At 39.6% G+C, this 24,098-nt stretch overlaps 1 protein-coding gene across 3 annotated transcripts in view; it reads right to left on the minus strand.

Annotated features, from left to right (window-relative positions):
* Positions 1-24,098, minus strand: part of ATP11B (ATPase phospholipid transporting 11B (putative)) — a 265,918-nt gene that overhangs the window by 165,132 nt on the left and 76,688 nt on the right. For 2 of the 3 annotated variants that reach the window (XM_086844011.1, XM_086844012.1), the window contains exons 2-5: positions 16,851-16,943; positions 16,612-16,733; positions 15,871-15,986; positions 10,287-10,460 (exon numbers count right to left, since the gene is read on the minus strand). The gene's annotated coding sequence lies outside the window, so the exon portion shown is untranslated. Of the gene's footprint in view, positions 1-10,286; positions 10,461-15,870; positions 15,987-16,601; positions 16,734-16,850; positions 16,944-24,098 lie in introns of all 3 variants that reach the window. The other variant, XM_086844009.1, reaches the window with a different exon arrangement.

Below are 24,098 nucleotides of genomic sequence, written 5' to 3' on the forward strand. Positions count from 1 at the left end.
AGAGAAAAAGTGTTTGTAAGAGCACAGATGTGGAGAGATGCTTGTGCTGGCAAAGGAAAAGAGTTGTGTATATCAGCTAAAAACCCAAATGTGGACCTCCACAGGTCAGACTGGCTGCACAGAAATGTATTCATGTATTACTTCTCATCAACATTTTTGTCATGTTTACTACTTTGAAGTTCAGACACATAAAAAGTGACCTTCAACATAAATATCAAGTGAAAAAAGCCACTTTGGCTGCAGTTTGTAACTCCTTTCCAGCAGCAGCACGAAGTGGAGGAGGAGAGCTCGCTCTGCCTGCGAGCTTGGGAGAGCAGAAAGGGGATTCTCCCTGTCCAGCTGTGGCCCCGGTGCAGGCAGAGCACATTTTCCAGCTGTTGCCCAATCCTCTGATCATCATGCCACAGCCCCTGTCTCCTAGGACAGGCTGGGGGGATGGCAAAAGTTTCTATGTTCTAGAAATTAATCTTGGTTTTGGTGGGAGGGAGCCTTTACAGGACGGGGCGGGTATTATATCAGAGTACATGCAGCACATGGGTACAAAAAAGAGCCAAATGTTTAAAGAAATAGAGAACTCTTTCGTTTTTGCTTTGTAACTTAGCAAATGTAGTGATATATGAGCAAGCAAATACTTGTCGTGCACCTACCTGCAGCCTGTGTGGTAAGGCTGAGTGCTTCTGAAGTTTCCAGAAACTTCACAAGTCAGTTTTATTAGCTTTGACAATGCAAATGTTTTCTTTTAATTGGAAGAATATTACTACAAGTATTTTTTTTCTAGTTGTGCACGGTGAAATGAAGACACAAAATTAACATGCATTGAAAGAGAGTAGTTAAGGGAGCTGATGGGGTGATAGGAAGCCTTTTACTCTAGGTCACATCTTGAGCTGGAAGTGACAGAAAGTTAATACTGCAAGAATGCCATTTGGTGGCTGTTCTAAGATAAGGGGGAGCCAAGCTCAAACTTTAATGTGTTAATGCCTTCACAAATGCATTAGCAGTAGTTGGGGAGGTAGCTGGACACCATACTGCATCAATTGTTTTCCTATAGATCCTTAAAGGGGTGATTTCCATCTGTGTAATACTGTCTCCTTCCAAATGACAATTATTCGCTGCTCTCTTGACCGTCTGGGCATTGCAGCAGTGACTAACATGGCAAATTAATATCAGGATGATAATCGACTTGAATTTTTTCAATAAAATTCAATGAGTTACAGAAAAGCAAAGGAGCTGCCTTTTTTTGGATGCTCAGGCACAAGAGGTGATGCTGCACTGACAAGGCTGCACTCCAGCTCCTGAACTTCTATGCATAAATAAATTACTAAACTTTTAATTCTTGTTTCTTGAGAAAATTTTACTGGCACCCAACTTGACTAGAGAAAAATCTTCAATATGTACTGGTTCATTCCCTGTCGATTAGCTGCTCTCCACGGATCCTTGGACTTTCTAAGGAGACGCAGCCTTGAAATTGTGCTGCTTTCACCTTGCACACAGCAGGTTATTCCGTAAGGACCTGCTCTGGCTCTGGCTTGCTTCACTTGGAACTGTAATCCTACAGTAGGTCAGCTGTCTTTTAAAAGGTGTTTTTGAACCTGACATGGATTTTGAACGAAGGTTTACACCTATTCCCTATCTAGAAGTGTGCATTGGCTGTCATTACAGATATGAAAGGTTCAGTTCCCACCTCGCCCAGAGACCTCAGAGATTTTGGGTAAATTACTTATGGCCAATGAGGGTTGCTAATGAAAAGATGATATACTGATGGTGAGTGCTCCAAAATTAAAAATGAATTAAAAAAGCTGATTGAAAATAAAACCCACCCAAAACCCCAAACCAAATCAGAAGAAAAATTAGCTTGACCCTTGCCTCCCTGTGAACAGTCATAACACCATTGCCTTTATTTTCTGCCATCAAGACAGCCTGAAGCAAGGACTGACCCTTCATGTACATTTCTGTGGCATCAAAATCCTATGGGAAACCAGTGGCAATTGAGGGCTTTAGCTACATGACATAAAGAACAACTGGGCTTAAAAATATCATTCACTCCTTGTAACATCATTTCTAGCACCATGCTGTTCACACAGCCATGAAGAGCAAAGCAACTCCTGCAAACTGTAAGAGCTTTTGTAACTCCATCCTACACATCTAATTGATCAGCTGTGCCAAAAAGAACAAAAGTCTTTCTATAGCTATAGTTATTCTATTACAGGTTATGCAGATAAGGTTACAACTAGAGCCAGACACATTTTTTTCCAGATAAACCCTTTCCACTGACAAATACACACGATCACAAACTTTTCATGAATGGGTATTGAGTTCATCTCTTTTCTAGCTAAGAGGCTGAAAATGGTTTCAATCTAAATTTGTTTTCAGTTCATCAGAAATGTCTAGGAAACTTCAAAGTGTGAAATATGAAAATTTTTTAAAGTGTTTTAGTTAATCAAAATTTTGCCCAAAATTTCACTTCAGGCCTTCACCTCTGTTATTGCATACACACACACCCCTGTTACTGAAGAACCAGTTACCTTAATAGCTTCACTGGCCTCCCTTCTGCCTCCTGGAAGCTTCTCCTTTCAGGCAGTGCCTGTAATGCCTTTTAAATGTATCATCAAAAGTATTTCCTTCCCTATGTTAGAGCATTGCTGAAGCCATTGCTTAAATAAAACAACCAGGACTCTGACTGCTCATTGTACATTGGGAGTTCATGTATGAAGGGAATAGGGATCCAAAGCACAGTTTTGCCTACTTCCAATCTTTTGCAGGCATTTGGACACAGCTTTTGTTCCGTGCCCCACACAGAAGAAATGAGAAACATGTGAAAGCAGTGACCATCATGTGGGCCAAATCCCAGTCACTGATACCAAGGAAGTTCTGACACTGACTTCTGTAACGAGCTAGAGCCTTTGCAAGATGAGACCTGCACAGAGTTGTGAAATCAGCTAAACAGTAAAGATGCTCATTCTCCTTAATCCAGTGCTGTCCCTGTTACGCGCAGTCTTCTGTTTAGTAAACTCTTCAGTAACAGCAAAAATAAGTCAACAAAACCACTGAAATCTTCTATACCATCTTGGTTTATGCCTGCTATGAAGTCCCAAGAAGGATAAATCTGAGGAGTGCACAGCAAGCATAGAATTCGGGATAAATATTTTGGTTGCTGAGTTACATTCTTGGGTTATCTGACAATTTACTTTGCAACTCCAGTTTGTCAGGATTTTATGGATGATTTTCCATTTGCTTTTTCTAATCACTTTCCATTACAATCTCTTGCCTCAGTTTTTCATATTGAAAAATCAATGTGGCTTTTCAACTACCTTTTCAACAAGACAAGGTAAAAATCCATTTGGTAATGTTTGTGAAGCAATTTGCAATGACTGGTTTGTAGCTGTGCTAAATACAATGTACGATTAATAAAGTAATTAAAGAAAAATAAATAAGGAAGGAATTATGTGGATTCCGATAAAAGGCAACTAGTAACAAGGGAAGAATTTTGCCCATTACTGGAACACATAGCTCCATAGGCAAATTAAAACAAGGGCTCTGTCCTGAGAGTTTTGGGCAATCCAGGCTACATAATTGATTTGAGAAGAGCTACTCCAGGCTACTGTGTAATTACAGAAGTATTCACTCTTCTGGCTCCCACTCTCCTTGTCATGTTCTACCTCATTGCCCTTTATGCTAAAGCCTTTGTTGATGAGGGAACGGAAGGAGTAAGGACAAATAAAGCAATTAGCAGGTAGGGGGAATGCTACCACTGTTTAAGGATAACACACAACTTGTATTGGGACATTTATTAAGTAGAAGTATAGAGCCTGCAGGTCAGAAGGAAAATACAGGTAATCCAGAAAAACAATCAAAAATTTAAAAAGACCCTTTTTCTTATATATGTAGTATTCAAGAAATCTTGGCAGGAATAAAACATTTTCAAGTAGTTGATATAAAAAACATGATGATTTTACTCAACATATTTTTAGTAAGATTAGCTTCCAGCTCTCTAATTTTATTTTTTTTAAAACCAGAATCTAATCACAAGAATGCTCTTCTCCCCTGTTTCAAGGGTGCATTGGCAGTAAGCAAACACCAGTTTTTTTAAGGGCTAAAATCTAATTTAAAATTGCTGCAGAGCCAGCCAGGAGAGGGAGCCAAGACCTTGAACAAACCTTTCTTCCTGGCTCTCTGACACCCTGGGAAGGAAGCTGAGCCATTTTGGCCAGGGCTCCTGTGTGCTCTCAGAGCTTATGTGAATGCATTTCATGAGGAAGGGACAAAAGTGACTGGGAAACAAAATTACACACGGAGTCCCCAGACATCAAATGTTGGATGACTCACGGTATAAGGAGAGAAGAAAACAGAAAAATGAATGAGGACTGGTGGAAATGAGAAGTACTGTAGTTTTTTATTTTTCATGCTTCCATTGCTCCTCAGGACAGCAGGACTGGAGGTTGTTACAGTCCATGGACTCTGGTTTTCTTCATACTTATTATCAGTTGAGTTTGAGATAGGCATGAAGAAAATCATAGAGTTTCTGCTGAGTGTGGTGGTCTAAGACCATGGATGGTCTAAAGTCAGATGAGAACTGCAACTCTAGGCACTGCAATGCACTAAAATGTTGCTTCTCCTCCAGTGCTTGGGCAGAGTTTGGGTTCTGATCTCCAGAAGTAAGTCTAAACTATCCTTTATCTCCATAACACATCAGTTCAAGGGATAATGACATTGCATGGGAAAGAAAAAAAAAAAAAAAGAAAACAGAGAACATGAAGAGCACAAGTGGACAAAAAAAATTAAATGTTTAAGAGAATAAATATTAGAAATTAAGAAGACAATTTCATTCAGGGCCATTTGTCATATTTTTCTAGCTGAAAAACTAGAAGAAAGGAGAAGATTCTGAGTCCAATTTAATGTTCTTATTTTTTTCCTTTTCCAAGTTTTCAGGACTTGTAAGTATAATTTAGTTTCCTTTTCTTCCAGTAAAATAAAAGATATTGGGACCAGTCTATAATAAAGCAATCATCTACTCAAGTTCTAAAAATTCAAAAGTCTTTTGTGCTAACTAAACTGAAAACTGTATTTCAAACTCAAAACAAAAAATGGCTTCATTTTGACTCCTTTGTCCTGAAACTTTACTCTGAAACCATAAAAATGTCAAAGTGCATGCTTTTGGGTTTTTTTATAAAAATTGTTAGGAATTTCAATTTTCTCCAAGCATTTTAAATGATTTTAATTATTGGAATGGTTAAAATCAAGTATTTGTAGACTCAGATTACAAATTAGTTCCTTACTACCAAATTAATTTTTTTACTGTATGATGTTGATTTCTTTTTCTCATAGTGCAGGTAGCAACTTCTCAGAAGTGCATCCAACATAAACTAATGATGAATAGTGACAAACTGAATTGAAAACAAAGAGAACTTTTTGTTACTTGTTAACTATCCTTATCTTACAGATCAAAGTATTTGGATCGGAGACAAACACATTATACTCTATTTCCTGAACTACTTTCTGTTTCTAGCAGCCTGGCAGTGTTTCTTCAGGCGCTTCACCCAAGCTATGAAATGGTGAGTTTATCCACTCCAACAGGGAGTGAGGGATCAGCTTGGAGATGTTTCTGAACAGCACCCCAGGAATAGAAATCAATGGAGAAACTTCTCATAACTTTTCAGGAGGCTCAGGGGAAGCAAGTTAATGACTGTGCCTAAAGTTAGATGCCAGGAGCATTTTTTACTCCTGGTCTCTGAAGAGCAAGACCTTCCTCCAGCATTGATACCAATCTGCAGAAGAGAAAATTGAGGCGCATGGAGAGGCAACTCTGCATGGAAATGGTTGGCTGGAGACCTGAACCAGATATCTGAAATCCCATTCTGGTGCTCTCTCCTCAATCCACACCGTGCTGTGGTGCAGGGAAATCCACCTTCCTATGCTTGCTTTGTACATAAACATACAAGTTAATTTCCCAGACTTTAGAACCTGGCCATGTGCTGCAGAACTCTATGGATTATTGTTTCCAACAAGTAGGAATAAAAGGCAGAGCCTGCTGTATGAATGACTGCAGACCGTGTCCTGTCAGTGGCTGTGTGGCAGTGGCAGAAGCATCATCATGAAAACCCAAAGCAATCTTGTAAATCTTCATTAAAGTCAGGGAGAGTTTCAGATCTGTTATTAAATGCACAATTACACTCTGCAAGTAACAACAGAAGCAAATTGATAAAAACAGGGTAGGAGACAATAGGTTTCGAGCAAAGGAGACCACTAAAATATGTTTGTGTAGAAAGCTTGGAATAATATGAATAATGAACAAATTTGTAAAAATCAAAGTCTATTTGCAGATGAATAATAAACAGAGAAAAGGGCAGGATTGGTTGAATGAATTATGCATTATGAGTCATTTAGCAAGCACCCATATCTATAAAGATAATGGTTCTAATGTAAATAATAAGCCTTTAATATTTATGCTGCCATAATAGTCTGGGGAGTCTGTAATGATAGTTAAGAATTATACCTCTCCTCAGTGTTTTTCAGTGGTAAACAGGTTTATCACAATGTCACAAACCTAAAGCAGATTCATGCTAAGTTTTATACTTTAACTCCACTTTGGACCCCGTCTGCCCTAATGCTGGAGTCTGGACAGAACCACCACTTCTAATTGACAGCAATGCCATGGCAATAAAATCAGGGCCTTCTGAACTAGGTATCACAGAGCACTCAAACAGTGACAAAACTGGACATTTCACTTTCCTTTCTGCTTTGAGATAAGGCTCTCTGTACTGACTTAGTGCAATCTCAGCAGCGAGAGGAGAAATGAAATGAAAAGTGCCCTCCCCTCTCCTCCAAGCGCATAATTCTGTGTGGGAACAGGAGAGGCCCCAGAAAGCCCTGTACAATCACAGCTGGGCTGTTCAATGCCTGGCCCTGTGCACAGTCACACCTTGTTGCTCCTCTGCCACAAGAAAGGGCCACCCAGCCCAGCAGTCCCAAGGCAAGGGCAGAAAGGTTTCCATAATTGCTGTGTGTCATTCCCACCTCACGGAAATGCCAATGTGCCAGCACGGGCACGACCCTGCCTGGGCCCCAGCTGACAGCAGTGCTGGAAGTCTGGGAGTGACTGGGAAAGGATTGGGTTTCTCTACCCCCTTTTTGTTAAATTGAGGTTACAGCAGAGGAAAAATCGTTTATTCACAGGAGCAGAAGCAGCTGAATGCAGCACCATGCACCTGGCCCCTGAGCATAGCAGCAGAGGGCCCAGTTTTCCCGACCATTCTTTCATTCTCAGAGAGAGAATGCTGGTTCTTAAAGAATTTTCACACAGACCTTGAGGAGACTAGGTTGCCATGTCCATTTCCCTTCTGGACATGGATTTCTGCAAAACCTACTTACTTGGAGGTCTGATCTGGTACTTGGAGGTCTGATCCCTGGCTCTTAATTCAGATGCAAAACTGGCACATACTAATGGTGACACTATAATGAATTGCATAGAACCTGCAAAATATGTTGGGTTTTTTTTAAAAATAACTTGACCTGCAGGATATTAATATAGTGGTAACTACCCCTGCAAGATATAAAACTGGCACCAACTCTAAAAATTTCCATTAGTGTAGTAGGTTTCTAGGCCCAGTAATGGTCATTTCATCTGAACATGTGGAAATAAAACCAAACCATAATAGGACTTTAAAAGCATTCAATACATATTTGTCCATAAACACATCATATAAATAAAAACTCTTTCAAAAAAAGTGCCAAATGAATCAATGTGTATTCTATTATGGAATAATAATGTCCCTTACCACATGTGTTGCTGAAGCAAATAACTTTAGCTGGTATGATAGTATTTTCCATCATGTGGTACAGTTTGTATTTTCATCTATTGATTAAGGACCTGCCCCTGAGGAAGTTAATGTCAGGAGTTCTCCAAGATTAAAAGGAGAAGGAAAAATGTGTAAACGATTTGGCTGAAAATAAGGAAACAAATGTATTTCCTCCTCCCCTTTCTCCTAGCAAGAGTGAGTGTTGAATACAAAACTAGTTGAAGACAGTGGAAAGATTTGCTCCTTACTTCAGCAGCTTTGGGTCTGGCCCTAAGCATGTATGTGTGAGATAAATTTTGGCCCTGGAAGCCCCACCTCATACCTCCCACTGTGAACATGTCATCCTTCTGTGTGCTCATGCATGCCAAAGCTTTATCTCTTTTGAAATATTGCCCAGAATCAAGCTATGTTTACACAAGTAATAGGGAGATTCACTTTTATGCAATAATTTCTTCAATAGAGAGGCTGTCTTTCCGCAGTTGTACTTTGGACTTTGTTCCTAGTTTAGCTTCTGTTTTTCTAACTTGATGTTTTTATCCAGGTTTGACAAGAGGGTTGGATTTTTTTTTTTAATTTTTTTTAAGTTACACACCTGGAATTAGCTTTTCCTGCCAAGAATTACAGTGCACCTGGAAGTAGTAAATCATTTTAATCTGTTTTTTAGTGGTTTTGCACAATGGAATTGCATCTCTTTAAATCTTTCTTACCTTTTGCAAAACTAAATTGCAGCTCTAGACAGAGCATTTTATGAGTATGTAGATAGTGATATCATGAGATAGTTGTGCCCTACTAGTGACTGCCTCTACTGATCCTAGAGGCAGTTAGCTGAGAACTGCATCTCCGGGTTTCTTTCCTCTGTGGTGGCTCTGCTTACCTACATAACATATGGAAATGTGAGCATACACTTACAGCAGATTGTTTGCTATGTTTACACCAGTTCTAACACTAATCCCCATTAATGTTTGATATTGCTCCCAAAGAGTTTAAATAAATGTCAGGCCTCAGATCCATTGCATACGTGTTAGGCATCGTATAAACTTCTGATGGAAAGATACCGAAACGCTGTGGGGTGTCCTATTTTTAACATTACTTTTACTGGCTGCATTAACCACATCAATATATGCAAAGCCCTGCTGCTTTCATGATTTCTGTCATCACATTTAAGAGTCCTATTTTCAAGAAAAACATAAGCTAGTTTCACAGCACTTTAGAAGTCCACTGTCTTGCTTCTGCTCTCAGTTACTTCCATTTATCAAATGTGTGTGTGTGCGCGAAGTGAAAGAACAACCAGATGCACACTAACAAACAAAAAATTTTTTCCTCTCTGTTAAAAAATATCAGACACAGCCATACTAGCTGCACTTCACTGCAGAACAATAACCGCCAGGGTCATGGCAAATTTTGCCTCAGGCTGTGTAGCCCATCCAGCAGCAGCCTGGGTGCCTCAGCTTGTAAGAAAATATTTAATTGTTGTGCAGAGAGACATGCAAGGGAACAGCCTGAGGACCACAGAAATGACAAGTGCCAGGCAGATTCCCAGCTCAAGCTGCTCTTTTGCCCAATATGAGCTATATATGCTTACTGGGATTTTGTATTACACTAGAGAGAAATCTAGAGACCTTCTTTCTTTGTCTGCCACATGAAGAAGGAAGCCTCCTCTGTGCCAGGCATTCCCTTTCTCTCTCACCTTCCTTTCCCAATTTCATTATTTTATATGAGTCTGTTTCTCATGACGAGTTTCTTTTTAAATTGCTATTTCAGAGGCTCAGCTCTGAGGCTGCAAAACATTCCTATCAACCACCACCACCTCTGTCAGTCATATTTGGGATGCAACCACTTTGCATTTACAGGACTTTCTCATTATATGTTTACATAGTGCCCAGTACAAGACCTAGATCTTCACTGGAGCCTTTCTGAAACCTGTGTATTGTCATACAGGCAATTGCAACAATATTCAGCTACAAAAGTCACCAGCACAAATGAGCAACACTGTAGGAGTGTGCCTGGGGACAGCAGACAGTCAAGAGTAGAAAGTGCTTATTGAAACAGGCTTGTAATTGAACAGAGCTGATCTGCACCTTTAGGCTAAAGGCAGCTAATTCTCACTTTATCCAACCACAGAAAAAGTAAATAAAAGCTGTGGATGAAGCCATATCTCTTAAAATACAGTGTTGTTTAGTAACAAAAATGATTTGACTTCACAAGTTAATAGGTTTTACAGCAGGGGATAATTTTATGTTAAATGACTAAGCTGTGTCTTAACCTTTGCTGGGCTCATTATATCCTTTAAGTAGTTCAAGTTTCCAGATAACCAGCAGCAGAACCAGGTAAGCAGGCAAAATTAGTATGGCTGGGAAAATTTGTATCTGTCACACAGGTCTGGTTCCCACACACTCTGGTTACATCATTACTTAGTCTGTTAACTAGGAAACCAATTAGGCCTGAGAGCTACTGTCAGGTGACCAAAACACGAAAATGCACAAGAAACCCTACCCGAAAGATGGGATTTCAGCAGAGGCCCGCAGATAGCTGACTCCTCTTCTGCTGCACTGCAATTTTCGTATTTCGTTTCGCCTTTGCTTTCAGGCTGAGCTCTGAGGTGCCACAGATTGATGGTTGAAGGAGCCTTGTTTCTCCCCTCAACAGGTGTGCTGAGAAAATTGTTTCCTGCATCAAAAATTACACAAAATTATGTAATAATTTCTCTCATTCACTCTGGAAAATTTCCTTCTCCTTCACACCTTTAATTTACAGCGTGAGAACGAGGTAGTAGGTACAGAACTGAATGCTGCACTGCGGTTAACAGTATGTTCATCTTAAAGGAAAAGGGTTTATAAGACCAGGATGCAGTTAAAATTCAGGGCAAAAACACCTTCAGCAATGACTGTTGGTTTTCTGCAAATACTGAAGACATTTTTCCATGCACAGAGGAAGCACAGAGGTCTCTGGGCTCACCCACAGCAGAGAAGTACATGGGCAGAGGAGGCCAGTATAGGGCACTGGGAGGAAAGGTGAAAGCCAGTTTCCTGTAAAGCATACTTAAGAAGGGAATGTATGTCCAAATAATAACCTCACCTCTATATTACATCACTATCTGGCTAAAGTTCAGCTTGCATGACCATAATACTTTTTTTTATGCACATGTTGTAGACACATATATATGTATAAAAATGTATATGTATTGCATACTACAAGTGTTGTGGATATTTTTTTCTAGCTTGCACATCTTTCCTGATTCTGGCATCACCTGAAGAGCTCACTGACCTGCTGTGTCCTTGCTCTTATCTACTGAAAACCTACAAACACCTCCAATACCTTCAATCCAGGCCAAAAGCACTAACAAGCCACATGCTCTTTCTCTCTGTTCTTGTTCAGATTTGTTTTCTGTTAGGACAAGGAGAAAGAGGGAGAGAGATGATTAAATCTCACCTCAGAAGCCTCAAGAAGAGACTTCATGAACCAGGGCAGAGCAGGCTGAGGGCACTGGGGTCCTCCCTGACTGGAGGGTGATACTTGAGTACCAGCACTGCTGTTTGATCCATGGCACAGTGCCTTTGGGCTAAAGGGTTTGCCCTAGTGTGGCCCCCTTCATTTCTGATGCCCTGTCATCTTTGGGAAAATTTTTTGAGGAATGGTTTTTAGAGGAAGCAAACTAATCAGAAATACTTTCCTTCCCAATGATTTTGTGGAGCAGACGATTTGATCAGTGTTCAGAGAAGAGCAAACCAGTCCCTGCCGGACGCCTGCCAGCTCGGGGAACCAGGCTCTCGCATGTTTTCCAGCACAAGCACCTCATTATTAATTCATGCTCCAGGTCCTCTGTACATGCTGTTACTAATATTAGGTTTCAACAGAGTAATGAGCAACAGCAATAGACTGACTATCTTAATATATTTTAAATAATGTTTGAAATATTAAATTTGAGTTTGGATTTTTAATTAGAGCCTGGGCAGGGTATTGACAATCTTCCTACTGTTTTGCAGCCAGCAAGCAAATAAGATAGGGATTGTTCTGATCTGAACACTGAAAGCCAGTCTGATTTAGGGGATGGATCTGAAATACAACACCAAACTTTAAAGTGTGAGGGAAATTTGGCTCTGGCTTCAACAGACAGACTTTGACCCATCCCTATACTAAAAAAGGACTTTTGATATGGGACTTTTGTAAAAGCAAATAGTTGTGAGGCCAGCAATTATGGATATGTTCTGGAACATCCTGTCACTGAGTTGCCCAGGGACAGCTTGGCTCTCAAGGACACCTCTATTATTAAAAAAAGGGGATATAGTGTAGCTGGACATAGAAAGAAGGGGTTGTTGTGGTATAAATATAAATACATAGTATAAATTGATACCTTTAGGACATATACAGTAGGAAAAAAAAATAAGTCGGGCAACCTGTGGGTCTGAAACCCTAAAGGGCTTCAAAGTCCTTCCCAGTTCTGTGCTCCAGGCAGGAGCATAGGTCAGCACCTTACCCTTGCTTGGACATAGATATATTAAAAGACTCATTTAAAATTGGAGCTGGGTAAAGAGCTAGAGCCATTTTCCTGTGAGCATACACATTTCTGAATGTGCTCCCTTTGAGAGGGGGTTTGCAGTGAAGATTTTGCTGTTCTGGAACTCACTCCTTCCACTTGGTCTGTTGGGAGTCTGAATACATTGACCTATGGGGCACATTGCGAAGCCTAACTATTTTCCCAGGATTTTTCTGAATGAATGACTTGAGTAGGTAGAGAGAAGAATGTTTCATTTGTACAGTACGTGGAGGCTTTTAATTAATAATGTTCCCATTTGAATGCCTATTGTATTTTTAAATGTGCTTTGTACATAGACCTAGAGCATCAGATAACTGCAGGGTTTTTTTTCCAATTAAAACAAAAAGAAAACCCACAACAATGTGCACTGCTGCCACATGTATTTTTGTGATATCTTTACACAGTGTCTAGCACAGTAGTCCCTGGTCTGGACCACGACTTCTCAGTGCCAGCACCTAGACAGAGCTGCCCAAGCTATGGCAGGTCTCAAGGAGATGAAGTTTCACACCAATTGGAGGGTTTGACACTGCTGATCATCGCTGTAAGGCTGGGGATGTTCAGCCAGTCACTGATATTAGAGAAGTGCCCAGGCTCCTCAGGGTGGCTTTACCTTCTTTCTGGCTGGATCTGGAGCTCTTGAGAGATTGGGTCTTTTCTTGGGTATGCTGGGCATTTCATGTTTTTATAACAAGAGAAACAGCCTGGTGAGTCTTTTCATAGCAGACAGGTTTTGTTTGTTGAAAATAAAGGTCTTTGTAGGAAATGAAGTTTGTACTGGTTCCTAAAGTTCAAGTAAAATTTTTTAATTTGTTTTTTTATTTTTTTTAATAAAAATATCTTCTTTTGGTAAAAAAGATACTCAATTTTGATATCACAGATTTCCAATTTTTTGTTTGCTCTGATCCTCCCCAAACACCCTGACATAGCTTGAAGATAAAACACTTTATATTTTCATTTTAAAATGTATCTGAATTTAAAATTTTCCTACAGAGATATTTATTTAGCTGTTAGGTCCAGTGGTCTGCAGGTGAAATCAGACACAGGAAATGCTTTTATATGGTCCAATTTTTTCTCCCTGTGGGAGATGCAGGCACCTCTGCTGTACTATGTGCTTCTAAAGCACGTGAGTACATCCTTCCGTGCCTGCTCACCACATTTTTCTGATTTCAGTCTGCTGACAGTTGCTTTTTTTTAAATACACACCTGGACCAGTGTGTCAGATATTTTGAGGAGACAGGTGAGGGCGCTGCCAGCAAACTGGAGTTTTATTGCACAACTCATTGTGTTTAAGCTGTTTTCTTGATGAAGAAGTTGTTCTGCAAAGACAAATATCCAACAGGCTTTTTCCACACTGTGTTTGTCCTGGTTTCACTTGTGTGTTTTACTGCTGGAGCAAACCACCACCCTTCCTGAAAACCTTAAAAACACCTCCTGCCACCTCTGCTTTTTCATTCCTTTTCACTGACTAGGCTGCCAAAATTGATTTCTGATTATTTACTGCAACATCCTTTTCTCCACTGCCATGAGGCCTTCCCTCCCTGATCAGGCAAGCACAGGGCAAAGGACCAGGTAAACTCAAACCTGTCTCCAGAACCTAAATGCAGAGCTCCTTTGAGAAACACCATGGCCAATCACACTGTTGTTCTTCCTCTGTGAAAACTCTGTGAGAATCTTACACTTAAATCAGGTATTGCACAAACTTCCTTATGTGGCTCACCACAACCCTGACCTGCACTACTCTTTATATCTATCTCACTTAAGAAAGACAGAAAGGTTTGTACTGAAATGTGAGAAGAGCTCAAATTTCTACAAATTCTGCCTTACATGACAATACACAAGGGTCAGCTACAAGGAGAAGGCAGAGTTTAGATTTAAACCAAGATGAAACATCACTTTCCAGAAGAGAAGAGCTGATGTGATGCATTATTCCACAGAGAAAGTAATCTATTCCAAGTACAGTGGTCAGCATCTTATTCTATTTCTTGATTTTACTATACATGGTGCATCTCCAACAGAATTAAGGGCCCTTAATTTTCCATTGCTTTTGCAATTGATGAAATCCCAAGAAAATTTTGGCTGGAACAAAAAAAATCATACTTTTCACCATGAATGATGGCACACATATGGGAGGAATAAACAGTTTCAGATCTAAAAGCCCTTCCTATATAAAATGTAAACCACAACAAACTGCTCTCAGGCAGTTAAGATTTACATCCAAAGGGATGAGGTGCAATCACACATTTAAAGTATCCAACATTTCTTAGTATAGATGTTCAGCTCTGCTTACTGATGCTGGCAATGAGATGCCACCAAGCAAAGAATAGTTTACTGCAATTGCCTTTGCCTTGAGGAGTCCTCTTTTAAGAAACTTATCTGAACTCAAGCAATGGTGGAGAATATTGTGACTGAATTATTCAATCTCTTTTGCATTAGAAATTTGTACACAAAGTCTGAGAGAGGAGTCCCTGCTCTTTGATTACGCTGAGTGTGAAGAGCTCTGGGACAGAGCGTTACAACAATGCTAGGAAATAACAGACTCCAGAGTGACTGAACTGACTCCATAGTATACAGCAGACAACAACTCTTCAAAATAGGCCACACAGGTAGTGATAACCCATTACAGATAGACACCTAATTCCCAACACTAGAAAAATATGAGTGATAATGAGAAATGTTTACAGTGGCTCACCATGGGTGTTTACATCAGTCAGAAGCAGATGTTTTTTCTCCAGCTAAGCTGGAGAAAACTATAGTTTTAGTGTTCTCAGGTCCACAGCACCCATGGATATTCAGACAATATCCCTGCTTGCTATGTCCATTCCCTTCTCATCTGGCTGTGAGGTGGTGAGATCTGTATCATATTTCCATGAGCTGCACAAATGCTGCTTCCAGATTCAGCTGCTGCAAAACATTTTACATGAGTCTGAACAAAGAGATTCCAGCTGGTCCAGGCTGAAGCAACATGTTTGCTTCCTTCTCCCTTTCATCTCTAAGCTCATTCATGCTGAGAGTGAATATAATTGCTCTCTATAAAGACATTCAGGTTAGGCACTAAAGCGAGAGAAAAGATACTTAAGCAAATGGACAATGACGACACAAGAACAAATGATTACTAATGAGTAATTAATAAATTCAACCCATAAATTAAAACTTCTGATTATCAAAGGACTTAAGTTCTGTACCACCTTTCCACTAAAACAAGGAAGAAAAGAAATAGAATTGTTTTGTGAAGCTTTATAAATGTTTGAGATACTATGAGATACAGTTGCTTACAGCAGCAGAGGAACGGACTTGGTAGTCTACAAGATCCCCTCCACTCCTATGCAAATAGAGAACACAAAATCTAAATCACTGCCTGGAGTTTATATTAGCCTTCTGTTTTATTTCAAGCCCTTTGGCATCCGACTTTTTTAATGTTCCACCAAAGTTGCTCCTGCAAAATCTCTTACAGTTTCTTGTTGATGTAAGGACCACCACATAATCATTTTTCTTTCTCATTTGCCAGATATCTATTCCTTGAGCATGAGCAACCTCATGGCTTACCTGCCTCAACTTCTGTGAAGGACTTTCTTCATCTGGCTCTTTCTCCTCTAGAAGTTCCACGTATTCTGTTGTGATTCTTTTCTCATGTCCTTTACATCTGATGTGAAAATGTAGCCCTTTACAGAAATATCACAGTAAACATTCTATTCCAAATTTCCTCCTTTTCTTTTTAGATTTTGCAATGGACAGCTTGCTACCACCAAGCACAGTAAATACTACACATGGCAAATAAGAGCCCTAAAACCTGTTTGGGGAATTTGTTCTAGTGTCAACAAGGAGTTTTTCTGAATTAGGCTGAACCACCCTGACAGAATCTTCTTCCTACCTGTCATACATATAATTTCTGATCTAAGCTTCTCTAGGTCCTCATGCTTCAGCTCTTTAACAGTTCTCTCCTATTACATGAAGCTAAAGGTCCTGCAATAATTATATTTTGTACTGATGCTGAGATTTCCTTTTTTTCCTCATTTTGATGACTGCAGATTTAACCTATTGCCTGTCATCCATCCATCCATCCATCCATCCATCCATCCATCCAAAATGCTGCTGCAAGAAATATTTTTTGTTAGCTGATTTCCTTCTTTGGTGTCCTTCCAACTATATTTCCTTCTTTTGTCATCCAATAAAAGATCTTGGCTTTACTCAAAAACTATCTTTATTGACCTCCTGCATCATGTTGGACCCCTAGACATAAGCTCCCCCTCACGATCCACCCATACATGAGTACCTACCCAGACTTACTTGATTGATTTTCAGTTTTGTTCTTTTTTCTAGCCTTCATCTCCTGGGAGCAGCTCTGGTGACTTCAAGCAATCTCATTATCCTCCTTCAAAATGCTGACGTAAACTCTTCTGACAAACTACCTACAAAAAAATTGGACCAAAATTTTAAAGTTATGTTTCTATGATTATTGTTTATTAATGTAATCAATAGGTTTTGACTGTTTCTTTGTGCCTCCTCCTATCTTGTCTCATACGTACTTTGTATATGGCCCAGGGCAATGACTGGCCTCTTAATTTGTATTATGCAGGAGTTAGTTCTGGCTCTTGATAAAGTCCTGTGCTGATGCTCAGCTGTGACAACAGAAAAAATAATGCTGTTATATAATGCTGTTATGTCAGTTACACTGTTCTGTCTTTTGTTCCAACTACTGCCATTTCCTGTCCAACAGTGAGTACTGCTCAGGAGCTTCTGGTCTTTGATTTCTATACTGGACCTCGGGGACTCCCTCTGCTTTGCTGATGTTCCTCATAACGATTTTTTCTCTGGAAGAACAGAACTATCAATGCATTGGATGAAGAGCTAGGATATTTTTAGTGAGAAGACCCTGGAGGTGAGTTCAGGTCATCCAAAGAGCAAACTGAGTGTGTCTGACTGTGTTGGTATGGAATGAAAATAGAAAGGGAACCAGTGGAGTTGTGGTCTATGCCCAGGTCTTTTGTGGCCACGTTGCTGGTGAGGTCAAAATTTTTCACTCTTTTGGGAGTCCATTTCCATTTGTGATTGCCTTTGACATTTCAACTAAAAGCTTCCAAGGGAAGGGACAGTAACATAATGTTTTGAAGTCCCCAGCACAAACTCTTTTAAGTGCTCCTGTGACCTCCTGCACCACCATCTTTTTATAATGCAACATAATTAGACCCTGAAAAGTGGCCAGACAAAAAATCCTTCTTGCTAAGGGGGAAACTGCCTTCTTTTGGGAAAGATAGATATAGCACAGAGCTGGAAGTCAGCAGGTCCCATGATGATGGTAGGAAAGGGCAGCCAGCAGCCAGCAAGGCATTCAAGGGGACAGAAGGAAGGATTTTCTTTAGTCTGGACAGAATTAACTGCAATCCAAAGTTCCCCAAGTCAACTGTTACCAGGCATGGAAGCAAGGACCTGCCTGTAAGGATTTTGTAAGCAGGGAAAATGCTATAAATGACTGATTTTGATTTTAGTTCTTACCCAGATACTTTGTGTTTCCTCTCATCAAAAGATCACTCATCTTATTTGTGCTCTGTACAACCTGGCTGTGTGAATTTAAAGTCTGACAGACTTCTCTGGGGAGCTCTCTGTTAGCAAAGGTCTAGAAGGCAGCTCCATCTCAAACTCTGGCCAAACCAGAGTCATATCACACCTCCACAGTACAAAATCCTTGACCTAACATTTTTATTCCTTTCCATATGGTGGAGTAAGAGGTGGAAAATATATTAAATATAACATAGTATTGATCTTGGTAATACTGTACCCCACATACAAAAAGCACTTTAATGCCATAATGACTCAATTCACAGGGAATAAGTTCAATGAGAAAACACAGGTGTCTGCCAACCAATTCACCAGAAGTTTGCCAGTTTGGCAACAGGGTGCAAAGACTCTTCCTGAGCTCTTTTCCTTCCCCACGATAGCCCTTAGGTAAAAGTTTGCAGGAAATTCAAATACTCGTGAGCTGGCGGAGTTGCTGCTTCACATGCCCTAACAAACGTAAACACTTCTGTTTCAGCACATCTGCCATTGCAATACCTACAGCTTTTCCAGAACCAAAGGATTAACTTTATTGTGCTTTTGCTCAGCAGACCTGGTAACACAATATTGTACTTCTAAGCAGACAGATTACTCACAAGTTTCTGGATGCTACATCTTTAGAAACTCACTCTACTTAAGATAAGTGTTGAATCTTGCAATCCCAGAAATATCCAACTGATCTAAAAAACAGTTATACCAACAGCCAGATGGATGCTATTTTTCCTCAGGTTATTTGGATATTCCAAAGTAATGGTTCTATTATTATTTTTTTCACTTTAATATTAAACAGATGCATCTTGTTTGTAAAGACTGTTATGAGCCACGTTTTCTTTGGATTTATAAAATAAAACAATAAAAGATGTAAGGAGTTAGAAGGGGTTTTTGTATTTATCATAAAAGGGAAAGAGAGACATTACATCAATATAATTACATATGTATTAAAGAGCACTTTATGGACTTGTACAGAGCCCCATTCAGCATTTCTAGAAACCAGGTGTAATGCTACAGACATCAATTAAGTTATTTTGGTTTTGATAACAGTAGATTCAAATCTAGAAATGTCATATTTGTGTGTCTGCTTGTGCAGCTGAGCACATCAGACACCTGTCATTAAATGCTGAGACTCTTACAGAAGCATTTTCCTGGAAAGTCAGGTTCCATCATAATTTCTGGCTTATTTTTCAGGATGGCCACCATTGTGTCCCAGTGTAGGGACTAACTATGAGAAGTGCTGAGATCTCCCAGTTTCCACTACAGCAGCTGAGAACTCTGCTGTACATTGGCCCTGCTACCCAGTACTAGCAAAGCTCAAAGAGACTAAAAATAAACATGTTTCTGTACCAAAGGAAGGAAAATGTGATTGATGACCCTCAGAGCACTTTGTTTGCTCATCAGTTAGGAAGTTTCTCCCATAACTCTGCTCTCCCCATACAGATCCCCATGATCTCTTCTGTGGAATGGTTCATCCTTTGATCTAAGGAGAACCCAAACCTCCCAGTGACTATGGTTCACCAAAATGTCTACTGTAAGTGACTTATTTATTTACACAGACAAGAGGCAGTCTAATTGCAAAGGCTTGGACATAAACTGTATCCCTAAAGTAGATGTACAGTGAGGATATCCACCCAGCTGAAGGCGTTCCACTCCTCACGACCAAGGGAAATTTGCCAAACTGATGAGCTATTTAAGTGTTTTGTGAATAGGCATCCTTGAAATGTGAAATATTTAATCTCAAGAAGTATTGTTATTGCTGCTATTTATTTCACTTTTTCTCCAGTTACTTAATTTTGTTAGAATATAAGGATTTCTTCTCAATCAGATTATAAAACATCTTGCAGTATAAGTATAAAAGCTTAGGTTCAGATAGTGATAATTTTTTTAAACATTCATTTTGTCTGGGCTGATAATTGCTATGCTGAGTTCTCATTCAAAAGCAATACTATTATTATTGTTGTGAAATTCAAACATTAAGATTTCAAACACAATTGAGTGAATGACAAAAGTACAGTTTCCAAACTACAAAAATATATTTTGACCTTAGTTCTTACAAGTACTATGCAGCTAACATGGAATGGACCCATTCCATTTTAATATGGAAATATTCTTAACTGAGGAATTAGCACTTAGTCTGACTGTGAGGTAAACTGGGCTTATTTGGCCGAGTTCTGAGAGTTTAAATATCCAACCTGTGAGCCTGGTGGGCACACCATTGAAATGCACTTTTGAGTCCCTGTTGGCAACGTGCTGAGCATCCTCCCTTCCCAGGGCTTTAAGAAGGTTGAGGCTGCTGAGTACTTCTCAGAAGTTTGTGCTGCATCACAGATTTGCATCCATAGGATCACTGGACTGTGTGTGGGTAGAGCTCACTTTGCCATGCCACCACTGACCAGTCCTAACACTGGCTGGCCTGAACTTTCGAGTCTTAGAATAAAAGGAGGTTCTGAATTCAGGTGATGCCATATGACTTAAAACTGTACCTTGCTACTTTTACAGAACAGAATGTCTCTGTCTCCATGTCTCTGAGACAACTTGAAATTTGCTTGTAAGTTCTCTCTCGGTCCTCACAAAATAGTTCCCTGTGCCAAATACCTAATTTACCAGTTCTGGATGCAGACACTTCATTGACTCAGTAGGGATTGGTAGTTAATAACTCTAAACTATATATAATAGTAAATAATTCTAAATTATCTGAAGATACAATTCAAGCTGCTGAGCATTTCTAGACCAACCTCAATATTCTCTATTACAAGAGAATTCTATTCTTTAATACTCTACCATGAGTTTGTAGGCAGTTCATCATCTGCATCTGTGTGACCATATGTAATTTAGCTTGACAGGAGTTTGCTTCAGGCAGTATGGCAAAACCTCAGTAACATATATACAGAATAGAAACTAGTCAAGATGGCTAAGCTTCACAATTCCCCAATGGCATGGTGTTGGACAGGGGATAAAAATGGTGGATGTCACCTTGTCCCCCTGTTGTTACTATACAGTGTTACTGCCTGCAAAATGATCCCCTCCTGTCCTGCCAGAAGGCCACTGCATATATCTGCTTCTCTCTCTGCAAGAATGAACATGGTAAGGAACACCCACTTTGGCACAATGTAGGAGATGTGGGATGGGCTACAACTCCTTCTCTTTCAAAGGCACCAGCTGTGAGCTTAAAGAAGGGGCACAGCCCACCATGGCTCAACTTGCAACATGGGAACAACAGCCCTTCCTGCCAGGAGCTGGGGAAGGTGACCACACACAGGGTGTGATGTCTGGGGATGTGTTCATGGTGTGAGCATCAACCCCTAAAGTCAAGTTGTGAGTGGTGTGGAGCCTGTAGGACCCAGTTCCCCGTGCATTCTGGGGAGAGGGTTTATCCTTGTTCCATCAGAATGGACCAGTCTACATGGGATAAGTGCACTCTCAGCATCAAAGGGTATTTAAAGTTAATTGAGATCAAGTCAGGCCATCTGCCAGGCACCATGACAAATCCTCTCCATCCACTGTGCAGGGAGCCAAGGTCCTGTACATTTCCATTGCAGGTATTCCAATCTCTAAGCTGGCTGACCATTACAGACTTTGATGAGGTAGGCACTATGGATACTGCAGAGAGATGTTCTCAACTGTTCTAAAAGCTGCCAAGCACTTCATTTTACTTCAGTGTTCCATTACCTTGCATTTCTCCTATGGCTGTATTTGTTAGAGTTTTCCTACTGATTCTCCAGACTAGTTGTCCTCTCCATTTGGCAAAATTATTAGTCCAGACTACAGACCCAGTTCTGCATTAATTTTTCAGCTCTGCATATAATGATAACACTAATAAATATATTCTATTCCAACAGCATTTATCCAAAATTAAGATGGAAACCTAACATTCCCAGCTGGGAGCACAGCAGCTTACTATTAGTTTTATAAAAATACCCAGTATAGATCTGAATCTATTTTGCACAGTTAGGTTTTTTTTTTTTAGGGAAAAAATAAAATTCAAGATCAATCTCTGTGCCAGAAAAAAAGGACAATGCAAACAGATGTGAGCATTGACTTTTCTGGCCCTAGCTTTGGGAAAGTGCTTCGAGAAACAGAGCTCTGCAAAGAAAAATTAAAATTATAATAAACTCCTGTTAAAAAAAAGTCCTGTTCATCTGATTCATAGTTTTGATGATTAAAAAACCATTTTCACTCCACTTCAAACAGTTTCAGGCTAAGGTGCTAGGTTTTTCCATAACACAACAATAAAAGCAGAATCTGTAGTGATAACCATGACCAAAGATAGCCTCCACAGAGTGCTCACAGAAGCAAAATAAAAATCAAAACTGCTGCAGAGAGCAAACAAATACTGTAACAGCCAAAATTTTATACTGGCTTGAAAGCTCTACCTGCTGAAAAGCAGCTGCTTTAGGTGCTTCTGTGGCCTTTTTACCACAGTATCTTAAAACTTCACACCTAAATGATCACATTCTCAGAGAGGGTGTATTTATCTCTAGGGGGGTTGAAGTGAAGGCTTTTTCATCAATGTATTCAGGTACTTATATCCTGATTGTTTTCAAAGGGAAGGTAGGAGCTAGGAGCCTGAGTATCATCAGATTTTCCAGCCCTGTGTGACTCTCTGGAGGCCACAATGATGTAGCAGAACAGGAAAAATTTAATTTTTAACTCTGGTCTTCCAACTACTGTTAATACATAATCAACTAAATCATCTTTCTTGTGTTTCACATCATCCTTATTTCCTAATCCTGTTCTACCTCTCCACTCAGGTACAAATACACAATGGTGTCACAGCAAAAATGTTCTTTGTATTTCTTTGCAATGTAAAGACACCTGCCATATCAATGCTGCCACACACACCTGGCTCTATAAAAAGAGCTCAACATAAGTTTTTGAGATTGTTCATCAGTTTTCATTTTGACCAAAGGGCTTGTTGGACACAGCAGTTGGTAAGGACACAGGGCACAATGATTTGTATTAGAGAAAATAGTATATTTTCCATCATCTCCAACTCACTGTCTAGTCTATTTGTATTCCATAGCGTTTCTTGGTTTTGTTCTGTATAACATAGAAAATAAAGAGATTTATACAGCCGACTTTGAAATAATTGTAATTATTATAACTGTAAATTAGTCTATCTAGTTATAAGCAGAATGAATGTACAGTTTGCAAATAGTTTTGAAATTCAATTATCTCACATGCTTAACTTTTGGATGGACAAGGAGGCAGATTGTTCATATTAACAGTATTTTTAAATATGTTTTTCTTGCAAGTTTACCAGCAGAACAATTAATTTCAAAGTCTTTTCTTCCTTTTTTCTATTGGTCCTCATAGGAAGGGACCAGGGTCATCCAGGCATCTGTGGACCTCAGGATGAAAACTATTAACTTACATGCTTAAAATAAATCAGTGTTTGGAGGTTTGTTGAATCAGCAAATACAGGCTTACGTTAGCTGTTTGATGAAATTAATATTAATTTTTAAATAACTTCTTAGATGAGTGTAAATTGGTTGTAATGGTAAACTTGGCTCTATTTCACTTAATACTCTTTGCTTGGGTAATGTGTACTTGGAGAATATTTCCATTTTGCCACACTACTAATGTGCACTAATCATGTTTTTTCTTGTTGTAAGTAAATAGCTGGGATGTTGCACAGAACTGTTTGATCAGTATAACATGATTTAAGAGAATGGTTATGTCTTAATTTGTCTCATAATCCTGCTTAACATCTGTATGAATCATTACAGTAAGGTATGTGCTAATAACAGCTTCCACATACACACTTTTGTATATAAAAGTTAAAATATCAGCTGCCTTTTATTTCAGTAGATTTAAAGTGTCACTCTACTTTTCCATTCAAGCAAAATACTGAAACTGTTTCACTTATCATATGTGTTTTCTCCCCTCATTGACTTGTGTCTCACTTCATGAGTGATACCAAACTATGTTGTATGATTTGAAAATCATGAGTTTTCTGCTTTTCAAACCCTCATGTGAGAGAAAGGCCACTTTTGTAACTTCCCTGAACAATTCTGTAATGAAATCTCTTGGGAATAGGAAGGCATCTTGAAAACAGACAACACCAATCCCATTTCAAATCCCATGAGGCAACAGAATGAGCTGGTTCTCTGCACACCTAATGCAAGTCTGGACTGTCTGCCAGTGGATTTCTTACACCACAGCTGTGCCTCCTTCAGAACTGGGGAGCACTGGAGGAGGGAGGTCACCATGTCTTAAGAGAACAT

This window comes from Cyanistes caeruleus, chromosome 10, assembly GCF_971803275.1.
Source record: "Cyanistes caeruleus chromosome 10, bCyaCae1.hap1.1, whole genome shotgun sequence".
NCBI classification, from domain to species: domain Eukaryota; kingdom Metazoa; phylum Chordata; class Aves; order Passeriformes; family Paridae; genus Cyanistes; species Cyanistes caeruleus.